Source organism: Psammomys obesus, unplaced genomic scaffold (genome assembly GCF_907164565.1).
Source record: "Psammomys obesus unplaced genomic scaffold, mPsaObe1.curated_primary_1811, whole genome shotgun sequence".
Lineage (NCBI taxonomy): Eukaryota > Metazoa > Chordata > Mammalia > Rodentia > Muridae > Psammomys > Psammomys obesus.
Genome location: NW_026587759.1, coordinates 10,182,486 through 10,197,635, shown reverse-complemented (window position 1 = coordinate 10,197,635; position 15,150 = coordinate 10,182,486). Strand labels below are relative to the sequence as shown.

At 35.3% G+C, this 15,150-nt stretch overlaps 1 non-coding gene across 1 annotated transcript; it reads left to right on the top strand.

Annotated features, from left to right (window-relative positions):
- The first annotated feature begins 14,614 nt into the window (after positions 1-14,614).
- On the top strand, positions 14,615-14,722 carry LOC129674188 (U6 spliceosomal RNA). The gene has a single exon (XR_008719783.1). It is a non-coding gene; the product is annotated as a U6 spliceosomal RNA (small nuclear RNA).
- The last annotated feature ends 428 nt before the right edge of the window (positions 14,723-15,150 follow it).

Sequence of the window (15,150 nt, the reverse complement as noted above, 5' to 3'; positions counted from 1 at the left end):
TAGCCTGGGATGAGTTGTCCATCCTTGTCAAATTTCAATTTACATTCATTGGCCCAATGTTTTCCTCGCTTGCATTTAAGACATAGTCCCGGAGATCAAGGTTGAGTTTGCATAGGACAATTTTGTTTAATATGTCCAGGCTGTCCACAATTAAAACAACCTTCTCTTTGCTTGCCTTTTTGCATAAACATTTCCTGAACTGTCAGATATTTTAAAGCAGCAGCCATAGCAATCCTTGTTAGTAAGCAGGACCAATGTTAGCACATAGGTGAATATACCCAGGTCAGCTTTGGCTCTATTGGGCCAAATGGCAGCTTTACAAGCTGAGCTGGCATTTTCAAAAGCCAGTTGTTGCAAAAATTGGATTACCCCTTCGGGGTCCCCTAAAATTCTACCTGCAGCTTTTAACAATCTGTCTACAAACTCCTGAAAAGACTCATCGGATCCCTGTTTAACAATGGCTAATGGTGAACTCATTTCTCCTTTGGAGGGTAATTTTTGCCAGGCAGGATAGGTTGCAGTTGTAATTTGAGCATAGACAGCAGGAGGGTAATTAATTTGATTATGCTTTCCTTCATATTGCCTTTCTCCTAATAACATGTCTTGATTCCAAGCAGAATTTCCAGATTGAACATTAAGTGTAGCAGTCCTGTGAGAAAATTGCCTAAAATCTGCTGACCACAGTGAATAGTCTCCTCTGGACAGAACTGCACGTGTAACAGTCTTCCAGTCTAAGGGAGTCAAGTTATTATCTGCTATGGTTTCAAAAAGGGTCACAGTAAAGGGAGTAGGTCTGTACTGTGAAACTGTTGTCTTTAGTTCTTTAAGCTGTTTAAATACTAACATGTTGTTTAATTCTATTACCTTGTGGACCCATAACCTCCACCACTGGGTATGCCATTGAAAGCTCAGAAAGTTCTTCCTCTCTTCTTTTTGCCCTATCCATAACCTGTTCTATAGGTGACATAAAATCATATCTCTTTTTAGTTTGTTTAAATGGAACCAACTCTTTATAGGAGGGTGGGCCCTTGGTTCTAAGAGGAGGCCAATCAGGATTATGATATTTAGCAGCCTCTTCCTCTAAGTTAGCCTCATCCTCTGTATCCAAATCTTCTTCTTCATTAGTATCATCCTCCTGAATTTTTTGTAATGCTCTCTGGGCTGACCCATACAAATGTTTTCTTTTTTCTCATTTGAGGCTCCTCTTCCTCTTTAGTCTCAGCCAGATCCACCCAATCATTTGAATCAGAAGATCCCTGAGGTGCTTTTTCCGTCTTCTTCTTCTTGGGACATTTTTTCATCCCTAATTCTTGCAAGTGAGCTCTGGCGGAGTCCATAGACTCCTTATTACTTTCATCTGATTTTTCTGCCTTAAGAACCTCATTTATCAAAGCCCATAATGCAAAAGTTGTAGCTCCAGCTTCTTTTTCTTTTAACTTTGCCTCAACTCAGTGCCACATAGCTAAATTTAAACTTCCACTTTCTGGAAATCAGGGGCAATAATAGTCTACCTGGTCCAAAAAGTCTTGCAAAGTTTTTACTTTAAAATGTACACCTTGTGTCTTAAGAACCTGTTTTAGGGATCTGATGAATCCCATCCTACCAGTTCCCTGCCCCATAACAGCCACCCCACTCTACCTTAGTCAGTTGCTTCCCACATGCTCTTGTGGTCCTTATTCATTGGCCTCAGCATGTACTCGGTCTCAGGTTTCGGTTTCGGCACCGTCTGTCACTGGCCTGCAGTGACACTTGAATACCACCTAAGTGAGGGCTGGGGGAAAAAGAGCAGGGCAAAACAAGGAGGACCCCAAGTCAAGATTCTGATCAAGGTGCCATTTATTGAGCCTTTAAACAGTGCTTATATAGCAAAATATTACAAGAAATTACCTCATGGTAACAGCATCATTTAGCAAAGTGTCCAGGGATTTACTCAAGGTTACACAGATTTTACTATCTGGTTTCCATGGTTGCATGAAACTTATTATCTAGTTATCAGGGACAAAACTCCTTGCTATAAGGAATGTCAAGGTCAGTGTCTGAGAAACTGAGCTTTAGATAAGACCCATGTTTGCCAAGGCCAGGAGATAAAACTTTAATTACCAGAGGCCACTGTTCAAACTCAGCACCAAACAGCAATACACACTACTTTTTGGCTACCAACTTCTTTTGGCTGCCACACAACAACAACAAAAATAACCCAAACCAAAACAAAAAACAACAAAGAAATCATGAAATATGTGGGCAATTGGTGGGATCTAGAAAAGATCATCCCGAGTAAGGTATCCCAGAAGCAGAAAGACACACATGGTATATACTCACTTATAAGTGGATATTAGACATATGATATAGGATAAACATAGTAAAATCTGCACACCTAAGAAAGCTAAGCAAGGAGGAGGACCCTGGGTAAGATCCTCATGCGGAAAGGCAAAGGGGATGGACATCAGAACAGGGAGGAACCTGGCAACAGTAGCTTACCACATAGGGCCATTGAAATACTTTACCCAGAAAGGTATTGAAGCAGATGCCAAACTTTGGGCAGAGTACAGGAAATCCTATGAAAAAAGGGGGAGATTGTAAGACCTGGAGGGGACAGGAGCTCCACAAGGAGAGCAACAATCAAAAAATTCTTGGCACAGGGGTCTTTTCTGAGACTGATATTTCAACCAAGGATCATCCATGGAAATAACCTAGAACCCCTAGAACCCCTGCACAGATGTAGCCCACAGCAGCTCAGTCTCCTAGTGGGCTCCCTAGTGATGGGAACAGGAACTGTCCCTGACATGAACTCAGCAGCTGGCTCTTTGATCACCTCCCCCTGATGGGGGAGCAGCTTTGCCAGGCCACTGAGGATGACAATGCTGCCAGTCCTGATGGAATCTGATAGGCTTGTGTCAGAAGGAAGGGGAGGAAGACCTCCCCTATCAGTGGACTTGAGGAGGAACATGGAAGGAGATGAGGGAGGGAGGGTAGGATTAATCCGGGAGGGGATGAGGGAGGGTGCTACGGCAGGGATACAAAGTGAATAAAATGTAATTTATAAAAATATAAATAACATTTTTAAAAGTGGGAAAAAATGACCAGAGGTTCTGTGAAACAAAATAGGAACATTGCATGTCATAAAAAGTGAGAATATTTAGTTTAAATTGGTTTTTACTACTACAGAAGGTTTCATGAAACCATTTTCATGTAAGTATATAATGCATTTTGAGCATAGTCCCTCCAATTCTGTACTCCCTTCATAGACCTCTCCACCCAGTCCCATTTGTTCCTCAGTTTGTTATCTGCTTTCTTGTCACCAGTAGATATATTTTTATGTATCCGTGAAATTGACCACTCACTAATGAAAGAAAACATGCAATAGCTATCCTTTCAATACTGAGTTAATTTACTTTAATTGATATATGCAATTATAGTCATTTTATTGCAAATGACATAACTTGATTCTCCTTTCTGTTTTTTTTTTTAATCCATTAGTACATAAATCACATTTTCTTTGTCCTCTGATCTGTTATGGGACACATATGTTGATGTCATAATATAGCTATTTTGCGTAGTACTACAATAAGGATGAATGTATTGGAAGCAATTAAGCCAGAGTTGATTTTAAATGTTTTGTTCTGGTGAAGATAGAGAATTAAAAATATCAACCAGTTTACTGAAGAATGGAACGATCTAACCTTAAATGTCTTTGCTTGTTCTTATGGACAAAGCTTGATCCAGATTCAATGAAGAAATGATATTACTTGAGGTAAATTGAAACCCAAAGGAATAGCTCATTAGTTATTGCAGTTGTGTTTTCCAGAGTACTCTTTTTTCTATAACTCTCTTCTGATTGGACAGGAAAATCATGAGGCTCTTGGTAGAAGTTTCTATGGATTCCTGTGGGTGTGAATTTTTTTTGAACTCTGTCCACAGGAAAGAAAGAGGAGGGTGGATGTCAAAAGTGTATCACAAGCATATTTTTTCTGCTTCTACCTAGGAGGAGCACTAAAGGGCTGTGCTCTCTAATTTAAAAAGCACAAGGAAATTTAAGTGTTTGAAAGTAAAACAAGAAATAAATAAAAAATAAAATCCAGGGACCACCTACTAGGCCCTCTTAATAAAATAGGTATTAGTAACAGTTAATATAGTACCTATCTAGGTGTGTATATGTGCATGTGTGTTATGTATTTAAATTTTCTATAAGTAAATAATCTGTAAAATACTAGTGAATTATTTATTTAATTTTTCCACTCAAGATATTGATACAATTTTGATTTAAAACATATTATAAAAATGTTTGTCATGAGCAGAATTATCAAAAGGTCCATTTTAAAACAGCCTGAAACACATGGTATTCTACCTTCTGTGCTGAATATTTATTATAGATTATTAGAGCAATGTATTCATAAACATGAACTCATCAGAAATAATGTACAGGACTTCAGGTCAAATATTCTACATATTTGTGTTTGTATATATGTGTGTATTTGAGTGTGCATGTGTGTGTGTGTGTGTGTGTGTGTAAGATGAAACTAGAAAGTGATTATAAGAGAAGAGAAAGATAGTTAAAGGCAGGGAGGAGAAGATGCAGAAGGTGATGAATACATGATCCATGAAAGCAAAAGAGGGGACTACTTGGAGAGAATGAGGACAGTGAAAGGGATCCAAGGGGACTCGAGAGGGAATTGGGAGAAGAGGTAAAGGCAAACAATGTACATTGATGTACATCTGTTAATGTGCCACGATGAAACTCTTACATTATGTGAAAACTTAAAATTGAATTAAAAATAGGAGTCAGATATTCTGTGGATTGTAAAGAGTTTCAATATTTCAACTACTCTTTTTCAAATATGGACATATCAGACAGACAGAACAAAAGAAAATGATGTTCTGCTGAGGCTTCTGGCAGAAGGAGGGCCCGGAACACACTGTGAAGGACATTCTTTACATGGTTCTAAGTGGCTTGTTACTCTGTAACTATCAATACAGAATATGTGACACATTTTGTAATTTTCCAAGAAAAACAGAAAATAGTATATATACATGTATACATATATACATACATGTACACATATACATATATATACATATATGCATTTTGTATATATGTATATATACATGTATATATGTACATATATGAATATATACATATAATGTACGTGTGTATATAATCTGAAATTATATATTAGTAATTAATGTCAATTAAAAACCTTTACAGAAAAATAAGTTTTTTAATTAAATTTTTATTTTTTTTACATTAATTACATTTCATTCACTTTCCATCCCAGCTGTAGCCCCCCTCTCTCATTCCCTCCCAATCCAACCTTCCTCCATCACCTCCTGCCATGCCCCTCTCAAAGTCCTCTGATAGGGGAGGTCCACCTCCTCCTCCATTTGACCTAGCTTATCAGATTTCATCAGAACTGTCTGCAGTGCCCTCCTCTGTGTCCTGGCAAGGCTGCTCTTCCCTCAGGGGAAGGAGGTGGTCAAAGAGCCAGCCAGTGAGTTCATTTCAGAGACAGTCCCTGTTCCCCTTACTAGGGTATCTACTTGTTTGCTGAGCTGCCATGGGCTATTTCTGAGCAGGGGTTACAGGTTATATACATGCATGGCCCTTGGTTGAAGATACAGTCTCATAAAAGACCCCTGTGCCCAGATATATTTGGTCCTTGTGGAGCTCCTGTCCTCTCCAGGTCATACTAACTCCCCTCTTCTTTCATAAGATTCTCTGCACTCTGCCCAAGGTTTGGTTATGAGTCTCAGCATCTGCTTTGATACACTGCTAAGTAGAGTCTTTCAGAGACCCTCTATGGTAGGCTCCTGCCCCGTTTCTTGTTTTCTCCTATTTCCCATGTCCATCCCATTTGTCTTTCTAAGTGAGGATTGATCATTCTACCCCAGGACCTCCTTCTTGTTTAGCTTCTTTAGGTATTTAGATTTTAATATGTTTATCCTATCCTGTAGGTCTAGTATCCACTTATAAGTGAATACACTTATAAGTGTCTTTCTGCTTCTGGGATACCTCACTCAGGATGATTCTCTCCTAGATCCCACCATTTGGCTACAAATTTCATGATTTCCTTGTTTTTAATTGCTGAGTAATATTCAATTGTGTAGATGTACCACAGTTTCTGTATCTATTCCTCAGAGGGACATATGAGTTGTTTCCAGGTTCTCCCTATTACAAATAAAGCTGCTACAAATATGGTTGAACAAATGTCCTTGTTGTGTACTTGAGCATATTTTGGATATATGCCTAGGAGTGGTATAGCTGGATCTTGAGGAAGCACTATACCAAATAGTCTGAGAAAGAGCCAGATTGATTTCCAAAGTGACTGAACAAGTTTACATTCCCACCAGCAAAGAGGGTGGGTTCCCCTTTCTCCACAACCTCTCTAGCATGTATTGTCCCTTGAGTTTTTTATCTTAGCCATTTTGATGGGTGTAAGGTGAACTCTCAGGGTCATTTGATTTGCATCTCCTTGATGGCTAAGGACTTTGAGCAGTTCTTTAAGTCTTTCTCTGTCATTCTATATTTCTTTACAAGGAATTCTCTGTTTAGCTCCTTACTCAATTCTTTAATGAGATTGCTTGATTTGTTGCTGTTTAACTTCTTTAGTTCTTTATATATTCTGGATATTAGCCCTCTGTCAGATATAGGGTTGGTGAAGATACTTTCCCAGTCTGCAGACTGTTGTTTTGTTCTGACGACAGTGTCCTTTGCTGTACAGAAGATTTTTAGTTTCATGAGGTCCCATTTATTGATTGTTGATCTTAGAGCGTGGGCTGTTGGTGCTCTGTTCAGGAAGTTATCTCCTGTACCAATGAATTCTAGGCTCTTCCCCACTTTTTATTCTAACCAATTTAGTGTGTCTGGTTTTATGTTGAGGTCTTTGATCCACTTATACTTTAGTTTTGTCCAGGGTGATAAATATGGATCTATTTACACTTTTATTTAAGAAAATAGACTCAAATTTCACTTAACCAATTGATTTATGGATGTTTGGTTGTCTCTAATTATTCATTTACCTTTTTATTGATTATATAAAGGCACAATGAGTTGGCTTCAAAGTTTCTCAGACTTCTAATATAAATGGAAATTGTGCTCAACTTTATCTATTTATTGAACCCTAATAAGAACGTATTAATATTTTTTTAGATTTTGTGTGGATCACACAATAAAAGAAACTGAATAGATTTTGAATGTAGAAATTATGAATCCATAATTCGGGCAGTTAACACAGTTTCAGAAAGCATTTGTTTACTTCATCTGGACTAGGGTATTTTGATATTTTTACAGAACTAATGCCACTGACTAAGCTGGTCTTGCTTTGCACAGATGTAAGTTAAGAGATCTGAGAGAGTCATAGCCTAGGACAGTTTGGATTTGGCTTATAAATATTTTTAAATTGTCAGAAATACTCTAGAGTTGTACAAGGGCCAGAGTTTAAGAGATGCAACCCAAGAAAAGGAAAGGAAATCCTACTAATGATATCAGGAATTGGACAAAGGATAACATTAATGATGTCCCTTTACATTTCCCTCAGGCAGTTCATTGAGGAAAGTGTGTGTGTGTGTGTGTGTGTGTGTGTGTGTGTGTGTGTGTTAGGTATATTTTATTTGAATATTGAAATGGCTTTCTCAAGGAAGCCTTAGCTTTGCTGCGATCGAATCTTAGGCAAGCTTAATTAGGCAATGAATAGACTTAATAGAAATGTGTATCTATTGTAGTTTGAATGCTGGAAATTTTTTGATGTTCAAAAATTGATCCTTTTCAAAGGAACAATTTTGTAGAGATAATGAAGCTTAATAAATGTCAAGTGTTTGCATATTAACTTACCTTTGTTTCCTAGACATTTTCAATTTAAGATTCTTTAATTAAAACCTTTAAGGAATGACCAATCTATCTTCTGTATTATATATTAAACCAATTAAAAAAGAATTGTGTGATAAGGAAAGAAGATTTACTACTTGTAATCCATAAATTTTACTGTGCATTCTATAATGGATATATGTGGATACAATAATTAACAAAGAAATAACCAGTGAGCAATAATAAAAATACAGTTTCTAAAATTTTACCAAGTTCATTGTTAGCTCCAGATGTGACATTTTCATTGTTTCAAGTCAGTTCTGGAGCATAGCAAAAGACAGTCTTAAGAGATCATACAACTTCCAATATACAAATATCTTTTACAGAACTTGTGTCTATGAACATATTCTTAAACCATGAGGATTATTCTCATGAAAATCCAATGAGCAACTTTAAGACAAAAGTAATGTGCAGCTATAAAAGCTGTAATTGGTCAAAATTAAGGTCCATAGAGAAGTCTTTTCAAAAAGTCTTATAGGTAAACAGTATCCAGGTAGGGAGTAGTCCTTGTAATGTTTAGAAGTAGAACAATGTTAAGTACAGGAATTGCTTTACATAGTTTTATCTTAAAACTGTCTAGGAAATCATTACATCACTGGGGGAAGAACAAAGTTAGAGTGACATGAGCATTTGAGAATTTCTAATAAAATGACAAACACCTTTCAGGAAGTGGGAACTGCTGTGAAAAGCATCACCCTTTTTCAGCTTAAGTTTTGAAACTATGTACTAGAAAATGGACAAATAAGTTTGTATTCCACTATTTTTAGCTAGTTCTACTTCAACTCAATGCATAGATGGTGAAGATCCTTGATATTGTACATTTTTTTCCAAACTTTAATTGTTTAATTTCAATATTAAGAATTTTTAAATATTTACTTAATTATGTATATTTATATGTGCCTTGTATTGCAGGTAGATATGTGGCTACAGTAGCATATGGGTGACAGTCGAGGGCGTCAGATCTTTTGGAGCTAGAGTTCATTGTAGGTGGATGTGAGCACCCTATTGTTTGTATTGGGAGTCAACCTTAATCTCTCCAAGAGCAATAAGTATTCTTAAGTGCTGAGCAAATATCTCAGTAGCCATGCATGTAATTTATATATAATGGATCATCTCAATGAATGTAATCAGCTCTCAAATAGCCATGAAGACTCTCATTTTAAAACTGTTTTATTAGCATATATTTCTTGTGTAAACAAATTTAATGGGTTTCATTATATTTTTATTCAGACAGATCATGTACTTTAGTCATATTCATTCCCTATTAACCTTTACCCTCTTATCTATTCCTGCCTCCTCTTGCAATTCCCTTTTTTCTTCCCAAAAGTCTCACTTCCATTTTTCATATCACATATACACATATACACTTATATATACATACACACATATGAACATACATACACATATATACATACACATACATAAACATGATTTTATGTGAACACATATGATTTGCTTTTTTGTTATTGGAAGACTGAATGTTTTTAACATGTATTTCAGAGAATATTGTTGTATTGGGGTACCAAAGTAAAAATCATTGGAATTTAAGCCTACTGCTCCAGAAACTTTTTTAGCCAAAAGTTGCACATTATTTCATTGAACACACGATAGTCTATCCCAAATGTTACAGATACCTGTAAACATTAAGGCATAGAAACTTAACATTATGCTGCATGTCTTAGTTCCTAGTACTGACTTTTAGCACTGAATGATCAAACATAAAAGGAACAAACATAGGGAGACAGTGGTCTTCTGTTTAGTTATTATCTAGAATTATATTTTTATTATAATTGTTTGCTTTTCACTCTCCTGTGCTTTACAATGTGTTCAGACAAATGGTTGTAGGATAAACAGAGCTGACAAACACAAATGATGCTATTTTTTTACATTAAGGTAATTATAGAGCATTATATAGTAGAAATAGCCAGTAGTTCTAAAGTAATAGGATTAAATAAAACATTTTAAAACTGTAATTCACCTAGCCTTAATATTTTACTATTCTTTTCTTAGTCACTTCAAAGCTACGACTTCAAGATTTATTTGCAACGGTTCTCTGTATTTTTTGCTGTACACAGTATTTGTGGGCTATGGCAACCAATCCCCTTGGGCTTTCTTTTACTTTAATTTGCATAAACACGGACAGCATATGAATATTCAGTGAGTGGCTTTGCATTAAGTAAGTGCCCTTAATCAGCTTTTTAGTTCAGTTTTATTGGTTGCATGCACAGTCAGTTATTTCATCCAGAAAATCTGAAAAACCTACAAACGAACCAGGTAAGGATTGTAATTCCTTGATACATTTAATTAAAGAACATTATCGTTTGATTACATAGGTTCTGGAGAATGCTAAAAGCATGGTGGTTCCCCTCCCCCCATGTGTGTGTGTTATTTCCCTGCTCTTGGTGGTCAGGTGGATGCATTATTCTCTAATTTGCATAAACATCAGTTCTATGAATAATTCATTGGAGTTATTTTAAACACTAGGTTTCTACTTTGGATGGCACTAGAATACTCCATTTGATTGGCTGGATGCTGTTTTCATCACTAGCAGAATTCCTATAACATTTAAGCACCTAAAACTGCTGAATTAAATATACAGTATTTGTTTTTTGAAATATACCCGTTATCTTTTCAAAGCAAATTGTACTGTTCCCCCCTTCTCTTCCATTACAGCTTCCAGCTTTTCATAATAAATATATTACAAGCTCAAATGTGGCTGTTTATAGACTTGACCGGTGTCTGTGATTTCTGGAGAATGGGGTAGCAGCTGTAGTCTTCTGAACATGCATAAACGTGAGCGACATGTAAATAAGAAACTGTCACATGCATGCATATGGAGACCCGAACAGCTCCATTGCTACGATCCATTTTCTTTATCAAAATCTCCTCTTTGAATGATAACTTTGAGACTGTTCAATCTATTTAAAAATGTCACAAGCAATTTTGGTAAAATATATACATATAATGAGCATATATGACCTGACAAATTATTTCTTGTTGAATATGTTATTTATAGTTTGCTCTAAACCCACCTGCAGATTTTTAAAATTGCTAGTTTTTTTTTTCAATACAATAGTGACATGAGAAGTGTTAATCAAGAATGACCAGGATAATTTAGATATTAAGATGTAATTCACTCCTATAATTTATTAAAAATAAGCCATGCTTGTGGAGATGGGAAATATGTGTACATGCAATTCTTTGTCAGTCACTTGAACATTTTGCTGTTTGCTTTTCTGATCTCAGCCCTCACTTGCCAAGATTCTCTCTGTAAACATTTGTGATTCTGAGACATTACATATCTCACAGTATTGCAGAAAATTGCTTGTTGAATTTAATTTTAGCATATTTCATTTTTATTTTTGTACTCTACAGTGTGATATAATTCAAATTAATATCTTGAGTAGTATATTAAGAATATGAGTGACCATTGTGGGTAATCAACTATGAAATAGTCAATAGTTACCGTATTTGCTACACATTGCAGGCACAAAAGTAAGCAAAGGCATCTTTAGGAATGAATAAAGAAAGCTGAAATTCTATCAGCATTTATATTTTTCATATGAAATTTTTATGTTTCTTTGAAATAAATATTGGATTTTAATGTTCTTCATGGTGTTCTAATTAATAATTTGTAAATATGTGAGTTACATATGGTTGTGATTATAAAGATGAATTGGATTCCTGTGTATCTAATGACACAACTGGGATACTTCCTATTTTCTTCTGTTTGGACTATTTTGTAGTTAAGTGGACGACTCTTCTTATTTTCTTTTTTCCCTTCCCTTAATTTTTGAAATCAGTGTTTATAATACACACAGATTACATAATATTCCCTCATTCACAATAAATATCTGAACATAGTTGACACTTTATTTTGTTATCTCTTGTTGAAATGACTAACAAAAACTAAATAGGTGTGGAATTCAAAGACAAGTTGTTTAAAGTGAGAAAAAATAAAAAATTCTTTAAGAATTTCATGATTATATCAGCAGTTGTGTTTTACATGCAATTATAAGTGGTAATTTAAATCTCACATCTGCAATGTGCTGTAATTAAATTTTGTAGGCATCATTAAGAATGGTGTTTAATTATCAACGATAAAATGTTTACAGTAGTATTAAACATCACACAATCTTTACCATACTATATGAAGACTGTAGATATAAAAACATTTAACTGAAGAAAATTATTTAAATGATGCTCATTTATTTAATACTTTTCGTATAACATTCAATAAATGTATACATAAGCAACATTTATTCTTTTCATTTGGTTTAAAATAGTCCAAATTATTTTCCAAAGCAAAAATGAATGCCTAAATTATAATTCACAAGACAGTTGTAGCTGTCTGTACATCTATAACCTCATTTCTAATTCTATTTTGACACACAAAATTTTTTAAATGTTTTTTTATCCAACTATTTTTGATTGGACAGTTGTGTAATATATAATGTAATGTGATGCACTGATTTCTTTTATGTTATTTCTGTTCATAGTAATTATTGAAAACCACTGAAACTTAAAAAAAATATGTCAAATAAAGTCAAAAAGTAAAGATCTAGTGAATTGCCCTAGAATTTACCTTATGTTTTGGTAATGGGAATAGGAATATCTTGCCAACCTCAATTTTATTTAACAACATTTGTTTAATTGTTGGGTAGAAATCAGCATACAAGTAGAATTTAAATCACAGTGCATTGCACTTCTAAAGGAGAAAATAATTTACATCTTTCTCATTTCATGTATTCTTTTACATTTCAAAATATTTTAAACACTAAGGTAGTATATGTATTTTATTTTATCAAAATAAATTTGATGAATACAATTTAATATGTATTATAATCTGTAATATTTTAAACTAATCCTTGACTACTTGACAATTTAAGGCTGTGCACTTCACATTGAAAATCTACTGATAACTGAAGAATATTGCAACTAGCATGAAGCCTTATATTCTAGGATCACATGTTCATAGCACATGGTTCTCTCAGCAAATCCATGTGTCTGTAGAAAACATTAATCTTCTCAATGACAATAGACTACCTACACAAGATTTGAATCTGGCTGTGTTGTAAGTGATTGACTTGAACACTTCCATACACATATGTCCTCCCAGTGCCCAGTGTCACCTATCACATAAGAACCCAACTCATCACATGAAAAATTTACTTGAAACATTGTTTTAATTTTCTTGAATGGCATGTAAATTGAGATGAACAAGTTGTCTGGCTGGACAACCTTATGAATGGATTGGATAGTTATGTTCATTACCATAGAGAAGCACTAGGAAGGAGAGGAAAGAAGGGGCATATTTTGAGCTCTCTTCTTCTGACTGAAGTTCTTCTTTATTGATCAACTCTGCTGGTTAGATTTATCTACTCATTTTTTAATGGAATGAGGTTCTGTTTATTATGTATTTATATTTTTATAATTTATATTTTTCTAGGAAATTATTCTTTTTATGTATATTTTCAAGTAGCATAAATGAAGTCCTAATTTTCTTATAATTAAAAATAATATATTTCTGGGTAGAGTCTTTCAGAGGCCCTCTGTAGTAGTCTTCTGTTCTGTTTCCTGTTTTCTTCTTCTTCCAATGTCTATCCCATTTGTCTTTCTCAATAAAGATTGACTCTACCCAGCAGTGTATCAAAGCAGATGCTGAGATTCATAAACAAACTTTGGGCAGGGTGCAGGGAATCTTATGAAAGAAGGGTAGATAGTAAGACCTGGAGGGGACAGGAACTCCACAAGGAGAGCAACAGAACCAAAAAAGTCTGGGCACGGGGGTCTTTTCTAAGACTGATACTCCAACTAAGGACCATTCATTGAAATAACCTAGAACCTCTGCTCAGATATAGCCCATGGCAGCTCAGTCTCCAAGTGAGTATCCTAGTAAGGGGAACAGGGACTGTCTCTGACATGAACACACTGGCTGTCTGTTTGACCACTTCCCCTTGATGGGGGAGCAGCCTTGCCAAGCCACAGAGGAGTAAAATGCAGCCAGTCCTGATGACAGCTGATAGCTTAGGGTCAGATGGAAGGGGAGGAAGACCTTCCTTACCAGTGGACTTGAAGAGGGGCATGGGAGATGAGAGAGGGAGGGTAGGATTGGGAGGGAATGAAAGAGGGGGCCACGGCTGGGATACAAGTGAATAAACTGAAATTAATATAAACATATTTTTTAAAAAATAATAATATACTTGATACATGTCTTTGTCATGTACTCTATTAGTAGTAGTAGTAGTATTGCCTTGAATATTTTAGAAAAAGTTTTGTGTTGTCAGTCTTTTCAAAGGATCAGTTTGGAGTTTTGTATAGTAGCCAGACTGTTTATTCCCCACTTTTGAAATTTTTGTTGCTGAAACTTTTTTGCATTCAACATCTTTGAACTACTCTGGCACTAAACTTCTATTATTCTATAAGAAGTGATTTTATTGCAAACATCAAGTAAACACCTACAAAACAAATGAAGTAGAAAGTTCACCACTAAACATTGATTTCATTCATGTAGAAATTGTCCTTTGTCATAAGGATTCAAAACTCTCACATTTCCAATTACTATAAGTAGATTGCTAACTTTGGAGACAGTTTACCTCTAAATACCTAATAGCAAAGCGATTTTTCAAAGAAAATTCATTTATTTTGATAGAACTCCAATAAATTGCACAGTATTCCCAGAAACAAGTTGTCCATAGAATTAGATGTGGATGGCTTAGAAATGAACTTATTTTATTCTCATAAAAGAAATCTGGTGTGCTCGCTTCGGCAGCACATATACTAAAATTGGTACTATACATAGAAGATTAGGATGGCCTCTGCACAAGGATGACACACAAATTCGTTGAAGCATTCCATATTTTTTACATCATGACTTCACCAGCAAACCCCAAAATCGATGGATACTCCAATTCATCAGAAGCACAGGAAAATGACCTTAAAGCCATGCTTACCTAATTATTTGAGGCTCATAAGGAGGAAATGAACAAATCTTTCAAAGAGTTGGCCAGTCAATTGGAGATAAAGAAAGAAGAAATAGACAAAATCCTTAAAGAAACACAGGCAAACATAGCCATACAAATGGAGACACAAGTAGAGATAAAATTAGTGGCATATAAAAAGGAAATGAACAAAGAAATAGAGTCCATCGTAGAGAGACAGGAATCCAAATTCAAACAGATGAAAGAAACGGTGCAAGGCATAAAAACAGAATTAGAATCAATAAAGAAAACACAAACTGAGAAAAACCCTTGACCTGGAGAACTTTGAGAAAAGATCAGGGACCACAAAAG